This window comes from Diceros bicornis, chromosome 23 (genome assembly GCF_020826845.1).
Source record: "Diceros bicornis minor isolate mBicDic1 chromosome 23, mDicBic1.mat.cur, whole genome shotgun sequence".
Classification (NCBI taxonomy): domain Eukaryota; kingdom Metazoa; phylum Chordata; class Mammalia; order Perissodactyla; family Rhinocerotidae; genus Diceros; species Diceros bicornis.
In genome coordinates, this window is record NC_080762.1 from 53,768,251 (window position 1) to 53,785,556 (window position 17,306).

The following is a 17,306-nucleotide window of genomic DNA, read 5'->3' on the forward strand; positions in this document are numbered from 1 at the left end:
ATTTATTATTTAGTTAAATCTCTAACCTTGAGCATACCACTGTTTAATAATCTCTGTGAGAAAAGGGAAAATTTGACTAAAATACTTCTATTGGTTACCAAAGGAGGATGGTTGTCTCAAAAAAAAAAAAAAAAGCGTTTGTGCAATTGTTTGACCTGTGAGCTGAAATAGCAGCTTCCTTTTTTCTTTTGATAAGACAGCACTTTACTTAAAAGAATGGCTAATAGACAAACACATTTACACAGACTTGGGCATTAGACAAACATTGTCTTGAAAATAAACAAGTGAACCCATCATTTCAAGAAAAAAACCTATTTGTTGCCTATGATAAAATTTGAGCTTTCAAGCAAAAATGAGAGTTTTGGAACACTTCTGTCTACCATCATGAGCTTGATGGTTTCCCAATATTAAAGAACTGTCTGATATCTGTGATTTTTTGAAATTATCTAATGAAACATGCCAACATTTGGGCAGTCTGTTTAACTTAGTGAACCAATGCCCGACATTACAAAATCATTCATGGGTAAAATATCCATTTAAAGTGCAAGATGGATCAATGGATTTTATTGTAATGGAATATGTAATAGAAAATGAAAAGTTTATTGACATGGTTTCAGATTCTGTACTGCAACTAATATTTAAGGAAAAATATTTATCAAAGTCTGGTATAAATCAGAAGAATATTCAAAGTTATCAGTAAAGGTTATTAAAGAGTCCTTTTTCCAACTACATATTTTTGTAAGGCTGCATTTTCTTATATATTTCAACCAGCACAAGATATTGCAAGAGAATGAATAAAGCAGATTTGAGAATCCGACTTTCTTCAATTAAGCCATAAATTAAAGAAATTTGCAAATATTTAAAACACCACCACTCTTTTAATTTTTTTGAAAATAAATCTTTTTAACAAAACTATGTTATTTATATTAACATGTAATGGCTTTATTGTTATTTTGAAAAGAATTCATAAATTAATATTTTTTAAATTTCTGTTTTAATTTCTAATGTACTAAGTATCAATAGATATAACCCACATATACAAAAACTCTTTGGAGTCTTCAATAAGTTTTAAGAGAATAAAGAGCTTTTGAAACCAAAGTGTTTGAGAACCATTGGGCTAGATTCCTCTAGTTCCTCACACCAATCTGGGGTCATCTCTCTTTCTTTCTTATTATATTATGCTTTTTGGGGGAGAAAATTTCAAACCTACACATAGGTAAAGATAATAGTATATTAAATTTTTATATACTCCTACCCAGGTTCAACAATTGTGAACATTTTGCCAATCTTGTTCCAATTATTTCTTATTCTCATTAATATTTTATTTTGCTTAAGCATTTTAAAAGCAAATCTCAGATATTATGGCATTACTAGGAAAGACTTCAGTATGTATATATCGCTGATAAAATGTATATATACACACAAATACATCCATCATATACATACACTCATGTATAATCACTATGCCATTATCACAACTAATGAAATTAATAATATTCTCTTAACATTACCCAACATCTAGTCTATATTAAAATATCCCAAATTCATTCAGAACTATATAACTATAGGTTATAATTATTTTGTCAAAATAGAATCCAGTTAAGGTCTTCTCAGTGTTATGGGTTATGTCTCCTTTTTTTTTTTTTGTGAGGAATCTCAGCCATGAGCTAACATCCCTTGCCAATGTTCCTCTTTTTGCTGAGAAAGATTGGCCCTGAGCTAACATCTGTGCCCTTCTTCCTCTATTTTGTATGTGGGACGCTGCCACAGCATGGCTTGATGAGCGGTGCATAGGTCTGCACCAGGGATTCGAACCTGTGAACCCCGGGTCACAGAAGCAGAGGGTGTGAAATTAACCACTATGCCACGGGGCTGGCCCCGGTTATGTCTCCTTTTTAACTCTAACTATACTGCCTCCATACCTCCACTGTTTTCATGCTATTGCTATGTTGGAGAAACCAGTTCTCTTGTCCAATAGAATGTGTTGATTTCCACGTTTGGCTAATTATTTCATTTGATGTTATTAACTTTTCCTCTATTCCCTGTAAGATGGTAGTTAGATATGCAAGTGTGATTAGATTCAGACACAGTACTTGACAAGAATATTTCCTAGATGGATGCTTTCAACTTCCCTTTGAAGCACCTCTTAAAGTACAAAGTGTCTTGTTCCATTTTTAACTAATGTTAAGGTTAATCAATGGGTACAGGCAGGGTCAGCCTGATTTCTCCACTATAAAGTTCTTCATTAACATTTCACTTAATGGCTTTAGAATCCATTTAATAATTGTTTCTTAGATTTATTATTTCACTTTGGGTGACTTTCTAATTCTTTCATTCTTTCTGCATTTTTTAAAGCTGAATAATTTCTATAAAGAACAATTTTTCCTCATGTACTATTGGTTACTTTGAAATACAGGTCATTCGGGAATTACAGAATAAATGCTTGGTCATTTTCCTTTACGTTTCAATTTTACAGTAATGAGTTGATGTCCTAATAGCCAGCATTGTTGGCCAATGAGGTTTTTGTTATCATTATAAATACAGAAATTTTAGATGTAACATGTGTTAGTCAATTGTAGTGAGTATTCTCTCTGATGATCAGATAGCTCCAAGCTTGCCCAGTGTGAGCCCCTCCAGGTCATCTCCTCTGTTGTGTCATGACTCTACTAGTCATTTGAAAACTTCCTTTCTTCCTGATAACATAAGATGTCCCAGGTTCGTCTTGTGCATTTTTTGCCCCAAATATGGAAATAGCGATTTGCGCAGGGAGACCTGGTTTTTTCCTGAGGAAATAGTATTAGAAACTATAATTTAGGTGAAATTCCACTTTACTTTTAATTTCTCATCTTAATCTAAGCAAATTAAAATTAGTAATTAAATATCTGCTAATAAAACCCCACCATAAATTTCCCAGCCTAAATAAATACTGTTCACATATTTTGGTCACTGGTGGAATTTGGAGAAAGGCATTTGATTGTTTATGTCCATTTTTCCTCCATGAAACATGATAATTAAGAATTGATCATAAGTTTGATTTGTGTAATGCTTGTCAAATTGCCTAACACAAAATCATGTTATTCTCTTACCATCACAAAAAAATCCCAGAAATGGTAAAGTATATTACAAAATTGGCACCTAGATTTATATTGCTCTATTAACGATATCACCAGACTAAAAGTTTGTTCTCTTGATAGATTCTTTCAAATTTAATCTGTGAGGGCCCCAACAGCCCTATATAGGACAGTTTGGAATTTTCTAAGTATCCAGGACAACAAAGATGAATAATACAGGCCCTTTAAATTCTCAGGTTTTAAACTCATCATATTTAGCTTAGATTTTCCATCTGATCAAAGTACTCAGATAATTTATAAACTCCACTTCACTTTTGCTAAGACCTGGAAGATGCACAGTCCAGTGCTTTACCATTTTGATACTTTTTTAAACTGACAATTTTAACCCTTCTTTCAAACGAAATATTACCCAGAACCCGAATATTGGCAAAGATATAAAAATAAAACTTGCCCAGCTGCTCTGTTTGAAGCAAAGGTGGGTGGGGTGAGAGTGAAGCCCTGAAGGTAGTTTGAAAGCAATTAATTTACATCAGTTGTTCCCAGAGTGTGCTGTCCAGACCCGCAGTCTCCGAGATACCTGGGAACTGAGAAATGCAAACTCTGCAGGCCTGTCCTGTACCCTCTGAGTCAGAAACCCAGGGAGGCGAGCCTGGCAGTCGGTGTTTTAACAAATCCTGATGCATGCTGAAGTTGGAGAACCAGTGACATATAACGCTCCGTGGTTTTCAAAGTGCAGGTCCCTACATCCACTCCTTGTGTCTTTATCACACCCCTGGGGCAGCTGCTAAGCCTGCTTTATCCTTGAGAAACCTGAGACCTAGCAGAGTTACAGCCAACATTCTGGTCCTCTCACCTCTGAGCTGGGACACACTTTACTGTATCATGTGGCCACATGATAAATCTCCTCTGTCATGGAAATTCTATATTTCAAACGCTGGGACTTATTTTAACGTGACACTTGGCAATTATGTAATGAGAGCAAGAAATCTCTTACCTTTGAAACTTCCTGTAATCTGAACGCAGAAATGACATTTATCTCGTGGGGCTGTAGGAGCACCATATGACAGCAAACTCTGGGCTCTCCAGCTAGGGACAGCAGTGTGCTGGGCACATGCATGAACTTAGCTACTTCCATACTCCTCCCTCTTTTTTTTTTTTTCTTTTTTTTTTTTTTTTCTAAGTTATCACCTATTCAGGGAATTGGTCACAGTGTAAGATGCCTCTGTTGTAAGTGACTTTCACTCTTGAGGTATCCTAGACTATAAGAAACACTTCAGTTGCTCCCTGTAAGATGTGGAAGAGACTGAGTCTAAAGATAGGAGTATATTTCCTCCTCCCAGGAGACAAACTGCTTGATTATTGGTCCAGGTCTCCTGAGCAGCTGGAGCAGCAGTGGCCACAGCAGCCGCCGCAGTGTGAAGGGCATTATGTGACGTGAGAGGGAGATTTGGTACCCAAGGAAATGAAAAAAATATTAGAACTGTTATCATCTGTACTTACAATAGAAGTACTGCATGGCAGATAGCAGCATTCGAAGTTCTCTTTTTTATTTTATCTGACATTACATCTTCTGAACAAAACCAATGTGTAGACAACTGAGACTTGTTCTAATAACAAAATTGTTGCCTGAAATGAAATTCTTGACATACCAATCATTCTCTGTAGCCAAATCATTTTTTCATATAAAACATGTTTGGAGAACACTTTAATGAATGTTTTGCACTTAGTCATCCACTTTATTTTCTTTGCTAAGAGATCCTTCAGTAGCCACAAAAGAACAAAGCTCTCCTGGGAGGTGTATTTCCTGGCATGTTATTAGCAAAAGGTCTTTCTAGGGAGTTATGGAGAAACAAACTGACAATGATTGGGAATAAACGTGACTTTTTCTCTGCAATTAAAAAGAGCAAATGAGAAATTTTGTGATTGCTATTTTTGACTCTGTAGCTGAAGTTTTGAGTTAGAGTGTTCTAAGGGCACAACCTAATAGATCCAAGAAAGGCCAAATACCAACTTAGCTATGAATTAATGGAGACAGACCATGGCAGGTTAAGGCCGTGGTCCTTGAGTTTGAGGTGAATGCCAGGAGACACATTTTAGGGGAGGAGGGAGTGTCTCTGGGCTTAGTCCACAGACCTCAGTGTTGAATGTGGGCTATTTCCTTTGAGTGAGGCACTCTCCCCACCTCAATCTGGACCTCACTGACTTAACTAATGCCTGAACCTTTCATGCCACAATTAGAAGTACTGTTTACATGAGCTGCCCTTGAGTAGAGCCCACTGTCTTTATTTGTTAGTTGTTAGCACTAAGATCAATAGCAGCTTCTCTTCTGAGAGCAGGTTTGGAAACTAGGTGGAGGACAAGAGTCCAAGGGCAGCGGCGTGGGGGAGGTAATCCGTCTCCACTAAAGCGTGGGCTCCGTGGGGCCCGGGCCACATGGGCCTGCTCTCCGCCGAGCTCCGCCCGCCCAGCACGGCGCCTGCAGCGGCTGTCTGTTGTGTGAGTGAAGGCACGTGTGGAGGATGAAGCCTGTGAAGAAGTGTCACTGAGAGAGGAAAAGGCGGCTCGAGGTGCCCCAAACACACACTAACGTCACCGGAGTTGGGACGTGGAACTGCTCTTTCACTTAGTGTTTGCTAGACAGCTGTTCCCACTGGATTCTTAAATGTAGCTAGAAATCTTGCTAGAAAAGTCATCAGATGTACTGAAACAGTGCTTCTCAAACCGTCTGTGGTAAAGGGCCAGTATTTTTTTTGTTTTGTTTTGCATCCCATTGTGGGCCAATACTTAAGTAAAATATAATAAAAATGGATTAATAGAATAAGTGAAAAGGAAAAAGAGGATATACAAAATTCAAGGCCATTTTAAAAATTATTAGTTTCTGCAACTAAAATTACTCTGTAAGATTGCTGTTATAGGGTCTGTAAGCATCCTCTCCACGTCTACATTTCTCTGTTGCAGCCGGGTGACAACAGCTTCCTGGAGGTCACCAGCCACAGACCACACATTGAGCTGTGCTGCACTCTCATTTGAAGGGAGTACCCTCTTATTTGAAGGGAAGGAGTGGAATGATTTGGGAACTCTCTGGAAATCGGCTATTCCAGCAGAGATCTGCAGAGCCAGGAGTGATTTGATGCATCACAGCTCTCAGTGCCAACCCTTCTGCAATACAGCTAGAAAGAATTCAAGAAGCAATCGTCTTTCAACACAGTTACTCATCATAAAATAACGTCCAACGAATGTCAGACAAAACTGATTAGAAACACAGGCAACTACCTTGCTCTTCTGTCTCTTCCTGTGCTCTGCTAGGGGCTACGCTGTGGTCTGAGTGAGAGGAAGGGTAGGTAAACCAAGGACGGGTTTACTAGATACTTTATTTCACTGCCCTTAGAATGTAGGTCTTACAAAGTCAAACGTGTTGACTCTTTTTAATCAGACTTGCCAGGGGTTTTTATAATGATAGATTTTTCAACCCATTTAAAACAATATTTTTGGTGAACTTTATTGCTTTTATTTATTTCTATTTTAATCACAATTTTAGTTTATAATTATTTCCTTATGTGATGGTATGGATATAATTTATTGCAGATTTTAGATCTAGTTCCTCGAATTGAAAATTTTGTTCATCAAATGCATTTTAGTATTTAAATTTTTTCTTATATAATTTTGTTATACTCGATACTTTTGAAATATTGTACTTTTTGTTTTATTTCAGGCCTACATACTTTGTAATTCCTTTCCGATTTCCGCAGTAGGTTACGAATTATTTAAAATTGAATTTTTTAACTTCCAAATATTATATTTTAGCCAACATTTTGTTTTGAGTTCAAATTTCACTAAATTGTGGTCAGTCAACATATACTCTGCGATATGGATTTTTAAAAAAATGTATTGAGATTGCCTTTGTGGTCTAAGAAATATATATGTCATATTTTATATCAGACTTGTTTCTTTTTATTAATAGGATATGTCTGTCTGAGTTCCTGTTAATAACTTTTCCTTTGACTTATATTTTGCCGAAAGCAATTAACTTTTGGGTAGTTATAATTTTGGTTAGCAATGTAATTAATTTCATTCTTTATTTTCATCATCTCTATATTATTCTATTTTAGTTGCATTACTTGTAATCTAAAAGTTACATTTTTAAAATCTAATCTGAGAATCTTCTGGTAATTAATATGATATGATACTATATACAGACAGTATTGGCAGGGTCATGCAGAAATGACCTTGCTTCCTCTGAAACAGGGTAATAAGAGGCAAGAGAGAAAAGAATAGGGAAAAGAGAGAAGAGAATTCTAGAGAGTACAAACAGCCTAAAATAAACTTGGGGTTCGGAGGGGAAAATGGAGGTCTGTGACAGCTGACTGGGTCACTATGCATATTGGTAGAAAGTAAATACGTGTCACATCCATTCAGTTGGGGAATTCTGTGTTCAATTTTCCTATTAGACGTTGTCTGTAATCACAGATCTCCACATATTGAAGGTAGACATCTTTAAAATCATAATCAGAAGACTGAATATGCTATGCTGAAGAAACATTGAAGGGATAGCTGTAAGAAACAAAGGGAAATGTTTGATGTCCCTAAAACAGTCTTTGGGGACAAGAAACTCCTGGTCTGTGAACTGATTTCGGAGGAGCAAGACTACTCTGCCAGGATGATAGAGGAGGTTTTCAATTTTTTTATTTATTTTTATTTTTTGTGATGAAGATCAGCCCTGAGCTAACATCTGTTGCCAATCCTCCTCTTTTTTTTGCTGAAGAAGACTGGCCCTGAGCTAACATCCGTGCCCATCTTCCTCCACTTTATGTGGGATGCCACCACAGCATGGCCTGACAAGCAGTGCATCGGTGTGCGCCTGGGACCCGAACCCAGGCTGCCAGCAGCGAAGCGCACGCACTTAACCACTACACCACAGGGCCGGCCCCCTAAAGGAGGCTTTTTAGTAAGTGTGTCTCCAGATCTCCTTAATTGAAGAAAACGTGCTCACTGGATTCAGGTGAGTCAGAATCCTTTGGGAACCTAAATACATTAAGGAAAGAGTCTGAAAATACCTCACTGCATATCCTCCCTTTCACTTTCCAAATGCTGCTTAGAAAGCAGAAACCGTGTCTGCGTAACTTGCTGTTTCAAAGCAGCAGTCTGAAAGAATTGTCTGCTTTTCTGGGAAAATGAGATGTCCCTCCCATTGTTCCTTCACTTCTTAGGATCAGGAAGAAGAAGAGCACGATAGACGTCAGGGACAACCAACTCGTACATTTTGACCTTTATGGTGTTTTTGTTTGTTTTTAGAGAGAGAGGAGTATGTATGAAGTGACATGAAGAACCAAGAGAGTATATCTCCATTAGAGGGAGAAACTTCAGTGAAATTTCAGGGTCTACAATTTACCATGTCCAGTTTCTGCTTGCTCTGGCTTCTGTCATTTGTTCTTCTCCATTATGGGTTTCCCCACAGACTATGAGATAGGATTAGTCTGAAATTTCAGATTCTTGTTTATTTTTCAAATCTCTTAGAGTCCTTTTTGTGCTGTCATTTACACTTCAGGGATGCTGGTAAATTAGGGACCCAGATGTTAAATATCTTCATAGAATGAAGTGTTTCCAAAGATTCATATTCTTTCATACCTTCTGCCTGCTAATGTAGCTATCCAGGAGAGGTTATTTGGTTACATGAAGTTATGTTGAAGGGTTGTAAATATCATAGTTTCTTGTTTGCAAAAACAATAGTCAACTTTATCCAAGTTGACAGTGAGAAGGAAAAAAAATGACATTTGTTAGTATTTGTTTCCTATTATGAAATCCATTTAAAAAATTGGTTTTCTTCTGAGACAATTGTATAAAATAGGACTTTTCTTCAATCTTTGAATTGAGCTACAAGACCAGTAGATCACAGAAAAAAAATAGAAATGATATATTTCAACTTTCAAAGGATTCTGGATTAGTTACATATAAAAGTTAAGAAAATTGTCTAGATCACACTTACATTTAGTACATTTGACAAGTTAAACATTCCACAATGATAGCTATAGAGGTTCAGTGTTCTCCTGGGAGAGAGGAGACATAAGTAAAGTTTTAAAAGAGATGTGTCATGAGTCCAAAATAGTTTAAGGTATTTTGTTAATCATATATGTGTTTTCAAACATTTTATTATCATACCCTTTGTCAAATAAAATCTTCTGCAAAATGTAATTAATGAAAAAATTAATGAAAAGTTATACTTGGGGTTTTACTTGTATTCATTCATTTTCTAAGTTCAATTTCAAGAAAGTTACTTCTTTTAGATAAATCGTGGTATCAGTAAGAATGATTTAATGATCCCAGCTATTTTCAACTTATGGTTAGGAACTACAGTTTCAGAAATTTATTAGTCTCAGTATATAGTTACATTTTGCTTTTTTTTTTTTTTTTTGGTTGAATAACATTAGGAAAATGCACTGATTTACCCAACCTTTTTGAAAATGGAGAAAATTAAACTATGAATCATATCTTGCAATCTCAGGGTATTCTTCTCACAAAGTGACCCAGGATCAAACTTTTTTTTTCAAAATTGAGTCACACATTGACAAATGAGTAAAGGCAATACATCGGGCTAAGATAATCTTAGTCTTTTCAACAAATGGTGCTGGAAAAATTGGATATCCACAGCCAAATAATAAATCTAGACACAGACCTACGTCCTTCACAAAAATCAGCTCAAAATGGCTTATAGATCTAAATGTAAAGCACAAAACTATAAAACTCCTAAAAGACAACATAGGAGAAAACCTAGATTATGTTGGGTCTGGCAATACCTTTTTAGATACGACACCAAAGGCATGATCCATGAACGAAATAATAGGTAAATTGGACTTCATTAAAATTAAAAACTTCTGTTCTGAGCCAGCCCTGATGGCATAGTGGTTAAAGTTTGGCACATTCCACTTCAGTGGCCTGGGTTCCATTCCCGGGCACAGAACCACACCACTTGTCTGTCAGTAGCCATGCTGTGGCAGCGGCTCACATAGAAGAACTAGAAGGACTTATAACTAGGGTATTCAACTACATACTTGGGCTTTGGGGAGGGAAAAAAAGAAAAAAAAAAGAGAGAGGAAGATTGGCAACAGATTTTAGCTCAGGGCAAATCTTTCCCAGCAAAAAAAAAAAACAAAAAACAAAAAACTTCTGTTCCCCAAAAGACAATGTCAACAGAATTACAAGAAAAGCCAAAGACTGGGAAAAAATTTTGTAAAAGACACATCTGATAAAGGACTGTAATCCAAAATATATAAAGAACTCTTAAAACTCAACAATAAGGAATTAAATAACATGTTTAAAAGATGGGCCAAAGACTTTAACTAACACCTCACAAAGAAGATACACAGATGGCAAAATAAGCATATAAAAAGATGCTCCACATCATATGTCATCAGGGAAATGAAAACTTAAATAATAACAAGATCCCACTACACACCTATTAAAATGGCCAAAATCCAAAACACTGACAACACCAAATGCTGGTGAGGATGTGGGGCAACAGGAACTCTCATTCATCGCTGGTGGGAATGCAAAATGGTACAGCCACTGTGGAAGACAGTTTGGTGGTTTCCTACAAAAACCTAATCATACTCTTAGCATACGATCCAGCAGTAATTACATTCCTTGGTATTTATCCAAAGGAGTTGAAAACTTATGTCCACACAAACCCTGTGCAAGGATGTTTATAGCAGCTTTATTCATAATAGCCAAAACTTAGAAACAACCAAGATGTCCTCAGCAGGTGAATGGATAAATAAACTGTGGTATATCCGGATAATGGAATATTATTCAGCACCAGTAAGAAATGAGCTCTCAAGCCATGAAAATACATGGAGGAAACTTACATGCATATTACTAAGTGAAAGGAGCCAATCTGAAAAGTCTACACACTGTATGGTTTCAACAATATGACATTTGGGAGAAGGCAAAACTATGGAGACAGTAAAAAGATCAGTGGTTGCTGGGGACTGGAGGAGGGCAAGGATGAGTAGGCAGAGAATAGAGGATTTCTAGGGAAGTGAAAATATCCTGTATGATACCATAATGTAAACTATGGTTTACATACCTAATGTAAACTATGGTCTTTGGGTGATTATGATGGTCAATATAGGTTCATCAATTGTAATATACATACCACTGTGGTGGGAGATGTTGATTATGGAGGAGGTTATGCATGTGTAGGGATGGGGGATATATGGGAACTCTCTGTACTTTCCTCTAGATTTTGCTGGAATCTTAAACTGCTCTAAAAAAATAAAATCTTAATAAAAAAATTGAATTACACACATAAATTTCCATAAACTGTCAGCTGAGAGGGCTAGAAGCAATGACACCCCAAAAGCAATGAGCACACTTAATTTCTAAGGGAGAGATCTCGGTTTCTAATACCATTCTACAATAAAAGAAATCAGAAGTCCCTAGAAAAGTGGCTGATTCTAGGGCTGAGGCAAGCAAATACAAGATGAGCCTGGAGCATCCTGTAGTGTCAGAAAGCACAGAGTGCTAAGAAAATACAAACCCATACTGATGGGTATATCAGAGGTACACAGGAACCAACTGAAATAGCCCCCAATGGTTGAAGCTGGGACAATATGAGCAACAAGATAAATACAGTATTGGATCATAATCAAAGTATAAAATAAATGTCCAAGATTCCATATTTATATGAATAAATAATTGAATAAATAAATGGGAGAGAACAGATAAATCTCCTATGGAGAAGAATTCTAAATAATTTAGGCTGATATTCTGCCTTCAAGGAGGAGGAACGTAAATCCCACTTCTTAAATGATTGTCTTTCAAAGAGTACAGTATGGAAAGAGGAAAAACGTGTATAGAAAGTGGAATAAAGAGTAACTGACACTAGAGAAATCTGACTAATACTACCTCAGCCTGGTGATCAAAATCAATATCAACAATGATAATTCATGTTGACATGATATGGTGTGAGGTGATAAAAATGATGCTTAATCTCTGTGATCTTCCACTCAAAACACACCACCCCAATCTAACCATGAGAATAGCATCAAACAAACTCCAATAGAGGAGCATCCTACAAAATACCTAACCAACACTCCTCAAAACTGTCAAGGTCATCAAAATCAAGAAAAGTCTGTAGACTATATAATAAAAGGGAAAGTCTCATTTATGATATCAAAAAATATGATAAAATATTTAGGAATAAATTTAACATAAAACATCTGAACATATGTGAAAAATATAAAATGTTCTGGAATTTCGCAAAAATAGAATTGAATAAAAGCAGCTCTTTAGAACATTTTGACAGGATCAAGATGTAAATTCTCCCTAAGTGAATTTATAAACTTAATGTGATAGCAATCAAAAAAATCACGAAGTTTGCTCTGGAGCTGGTCAAGTTGACAGGGGAAAATAAACCCATAAAAATAGCTAGGACACAACTGAAAAGAAAGAGCTATGAGGAGAAACCAGCTTTTACAATATACTAACATACTATAAAGCCTCTATTATTAGTGTATGTGTTACTGGCACATGAATAAACAAATTAATATATGGAATAGATAAGAAAGTCCAGATATAGACCCAAGTGCATATGATAAAGAAGCATTCAAATCACTGGGGCAAAGGTGGGCTTTTAAGCAACTGGTGTTGGGATCATTGAAGAGACATGTTGAAAAATAAAATCTGATCATTTCCTCAAATCATACACAGAAGAAAGTACAAACGAATCAGAGTTCTGATCATAAAATATAAAACTGTCCTACTACTAAAAGAAAACGTGAATGAATTCCTTTGAGTATAGGGAAAGGCTTTCTAACTATATATCAGAATTCATATTCAATAAAGAAAGAGCATTACTTTAGATTTTATAAATATTTCAATATTCATATAATAAACATAAATATGTAAATGTTTATATAAATATTTATAACAAATAGACATTAGAATTTTGCATGAGAAAAATGCACATCTGTAGTATAAGCGCTGACAATGAGCTTTTTTGATTGTAATGCAAGTGCCTGACATTAAGCTTTTGATTGCTGAGGCGTCCACTTCAAAAACATCCATCTCCAGTAAACACATTGCCCGCTACACACCTGGGTAAAGAGCCAGGCTTCCCACCTGTGAAGTTCCCTTTCAGAGCTCTCATTGACTTAGATAACTGACCATTTGACTGCTTGCTTTTCCCTTCCAGCACTTTAATTTCCATTCTTATGTTTTCAATTCACCTGTAAAGAGTGAACCCATGAAACCCTAGGCACCCCACCCTCGACCCCAATAAAGGCAGAATCCCAGGTCTGTGCTCCCTCCCCATCCCACGACCTCACTGCGTGGCCCCGGGCATGCCCTGTACCCTCCAGAACCTGTGAGTAATAAACCTTTCCAAAGTTCCCTGATGGTTTTTGCTGAGGTGTGTCTTGCAATCATAATAAGAACCACGAGGGCCCACCCAGCCACAACATTGACCCTGAAAGGGAAAATGTGTGTGGGGCTCCCACAAGTGGTACAGGCCCAGGTGAGTGCCTCTGGCATTCCTGCTGATAGCATCACTATCGATAGGCTGAGACTGACCCAAAACAACATCATAAGCAAAATCAGAAGACAACTGACAAACTGGAAGAAAATATTTGCAGCATGTATCACTGATATAGAGTGAATATTACTCAATATATAAAGAAATTTGAATAAATTTGAGAAAGAAACAAAAACTTGATAGAAAAATGGGCAATGTCATGAACAGACCTATAATCGTATACATACATTACACATACACATGAACACACAGAATCTTTAAATATTTAAATATATGAACATATGTTCATTTTCACTTAACAGAACTGGAATATTGAACAAAATTCGAAACCTTGACTAAATACTCTGTTGGCAGTGTTAGTGAAGCTGTCAGGAAACAGCCACTCTCATACATTGCTGGTAAGCATGTAAAATGGTATAACCACTAGGAAGAGGAATTTGGCAATGGATGCATTTACCCTTTTTTTTTTTTTTTTGCTGATGAAGATTCACCTTGAGCTAACATCTGTTGCCAATCTTCTTCTATTTTGTATGTGGGATGCCACCACAGCATAGCCACAAAAAAGTGGTGTAGGTCTGCCCCTGGGAACCGAACCTGGCCCCCGAAGCAAAGCGCACTGAACTTAACCATGTAGGCCATGGGGCCAGCCCCTGCACTTACCCTTTGACTCAGCAATCTCTTTTCTGAAAATTAACTGTGAAGATACACCTCCGAAAATACAAAAATAGCTTTGCTCATGCTTATTCATTAAAGCTTTTTTTGTAATTCCAAAATATTGTAAACCACTTAAATGTCCAAATATAGAATGGTTGAATAAACTATGCTACATACACCCAAGGGAGTACTGCTCAGCTGTGAAAAAAAAAAAACGAGTAAGACATGTATAAACTGATTGGAATAATTTGGAATAATATGTAATAAATTTTAAGAGGTAAATTTTAAGAGGTAAAGTACACACACATATATAGTATTTTTTTCATTTGTATAATAAAGTAGGAGAAATAAGAAAACCTATATGAATCTGCTTATTTTTGTAAAAGAAAACACAGGGTGGATAACTAAAACCCTGTGCAATTGGTTACCTATGGGATCAGATTGAGGGGAGAGATGAGATGGGTAGGAGAGTGAGCAACCCTTTCCTGAGTACAATTTTTCATAGTTTTGGAAACATGTTCATATTCTAAGCATTCAAAATTAAGTTAACAAAGATAGAATTCTAAAATGGAATGCAAATAGGAGCAAGGGAACCCAAGTATACTGTCAATGAATAACATAACCACACTGAAGGAGTGGAGGGGAGAACTAATTCAAGTAACTACTGAACACAACATTTTGGCTAAATAAACTCAAGTTAGAGAAACAAAAGAAAACCCCTGTAAATATATCTTAGCTCTGTCCACTGAAAGAACCTCGAAATAATCATGCCCTAATAGCAATGAGCATACCTAGCACCTGATTCTTGTTTTATAAATACCATTTCCCACCATAAGGAACCAGATATCCTTGGAGAAATGGCAAATTCCAGGCCTGGGGCAGGGAAGGCCCAAGATGAGCCTAAAATTTCTTGGTTATGTCAGAAAATAAGTAGTTTTTTTGTTTTGTTTTAGTAAAATAGATATCTATGAGTCCATGAAACTAGCTAACTACCTAGCTAGCTAGACTAGATAAATGTCTCTTCTTACAATAGAATGCTGATTGATAAATATAGAAGAGTTGGAAAATTATTATTTTGCACTTATAATTCTAAAGATTTCAAGGATCATGAGTGAGTATTAAATCTAGGGGGCAAAGTTTAATGAAGATCAGAATATCTGCATAATCTCAAAGGGTCTGCCTACACATTGCTTATTAATTGCAAAACAGAAATAATAGCTATTCAGTGGAAAAACTAGAGGACACTCTGATTGGGTGATCAAAATTAACATCTCCAATAAAGGGCAGACAGACACTGTGTGCCTCCAAATGGGATATCCCCTAAAGGTCACAATATAATTTACATAGTATTCCAGCAGCTGGGAATGCATAACTTGAATCTTAATCCTGAGGAGACATCAGAACCAAATTGAAGAACATTCTATAAATAATTGGCCAGTATCCTTGAAACATCAATATTATGAAATACAAAGAAAAACTAAGGAATTCTTCCAGATTATAGGAGATTAAAGAAACATAAGTAAATGCAACAGGTGATCCTAAACTAGATCTTGAACTGTAGGGAAAAGTGTATCATATTACGATAATCAGTAAAATTGGAAAATGGACTGTGAATTAGATAAAAGCATTTTATTAAGTTAATTTCTCTGAATTTGTAACAGTCCTGTGGTTATGAAGAGTATAGTACTCTTGTTTTTAGGTTCCTTTACTCTCCTCCTTGTTATAGTTTTCATCTATACATGCAAGAAAAATCACACCGAAAATGGTCTAATTTTTCCTCTCATCCATCATACATATTTCTAAATAATGTAAAAGAAAAAAAGTCCTTTCTATTTACCTTTCTTTTTTTTGTTTTTACTATATTTCTTGCCCTTCCTTCATTCCTGAAGGTCAAAGTTTGGCTCTGGTATCATTTTCTTTCATCTTGAAGAGCTTCTTTTGACATGTTTCAGAGCAGGTCTGCTGACAACAAGTACCTTTACTTCATCTGAGAATGTCTTTATTTCATCTTCATTGCTGGAAACATTTTGATGGATAAAGAATTCTGGTCGCCACTTTCTGTTCTTTCAGCATTTTAAAGATGTTGTTCCCCATCTTCTAGGCTTTCTGTTGTGTAAGAAAATCGTGGTTATCTCAGTCACAGCCCATTTTCCTTTACAAGTAATGGATTAAGATTTTTGTCTTTAGATTTGATTTTCAGTGGTTTAATTGTGATGTGTCTGGGCATGGTATTCTTTGAGTTTATCCTATTTTGGCTGAATGAGCTTCTCAAATCTCTAAATTAATACCTTTCACCAAATTTGGGAAGTATTCAGATATGACCTAAAATAATTTTTTTTCCTGCACCAATCTCTTCTCTCCTTCTGGGATTCCACTAATATGAACGATAAGCCTTTGTTCTTGAAACTGTCCCACAAGTCCCAAGCTTTTGATTTTTTTTGTAGTGAATTATCTATTCATTGAATTGGATAATTTCTATTGATCTCTCTTGGAAATCAATGACTTTTTCCTCTGTCATCATCATTCTGCTATTGAGCCTATTTATTTAATTTTCTATTTCAGATAAAAAATTTCCATTTCTAAAGTTTCCAATTAGTTCTTTGTCGAGTTTCTGTTTGCCTACTGAGAACTGCCATTTCTTCATTCATTTTGAGCATGTATGGTGTTTACAATTTGCCTCACCGAGCTTGATTATAAGAGCCACTTATAGTCTTTCAATAGTTTAAATATTTTACTGGTGTAAACTCTTCTTTTGCTTGAATGGTTTCTGAGGAGAAGTCAATGTAATTCTTATCTTTATTCCTCTATAGATACAGTGTTTTTTTCCTCTGGCTTCTTTTCTTTATCTTTGATTTTTTGTAGTTTGAAGGTCCTTGGACATTCTGTTCTTTTTTATTTTTTTCACTTTGCTTTTTGGTTTTCAAGGATTCTATTGGTATATCCTCTAGCTCTGAGTTTCTTCCCTCAGTTGTATCCAGTCTACAAATAAGGCTATCAAAGGCATTTTTCATTGTTTTTTATTTATGGTGTTGTTTTTATCTCTAGCATTTCTT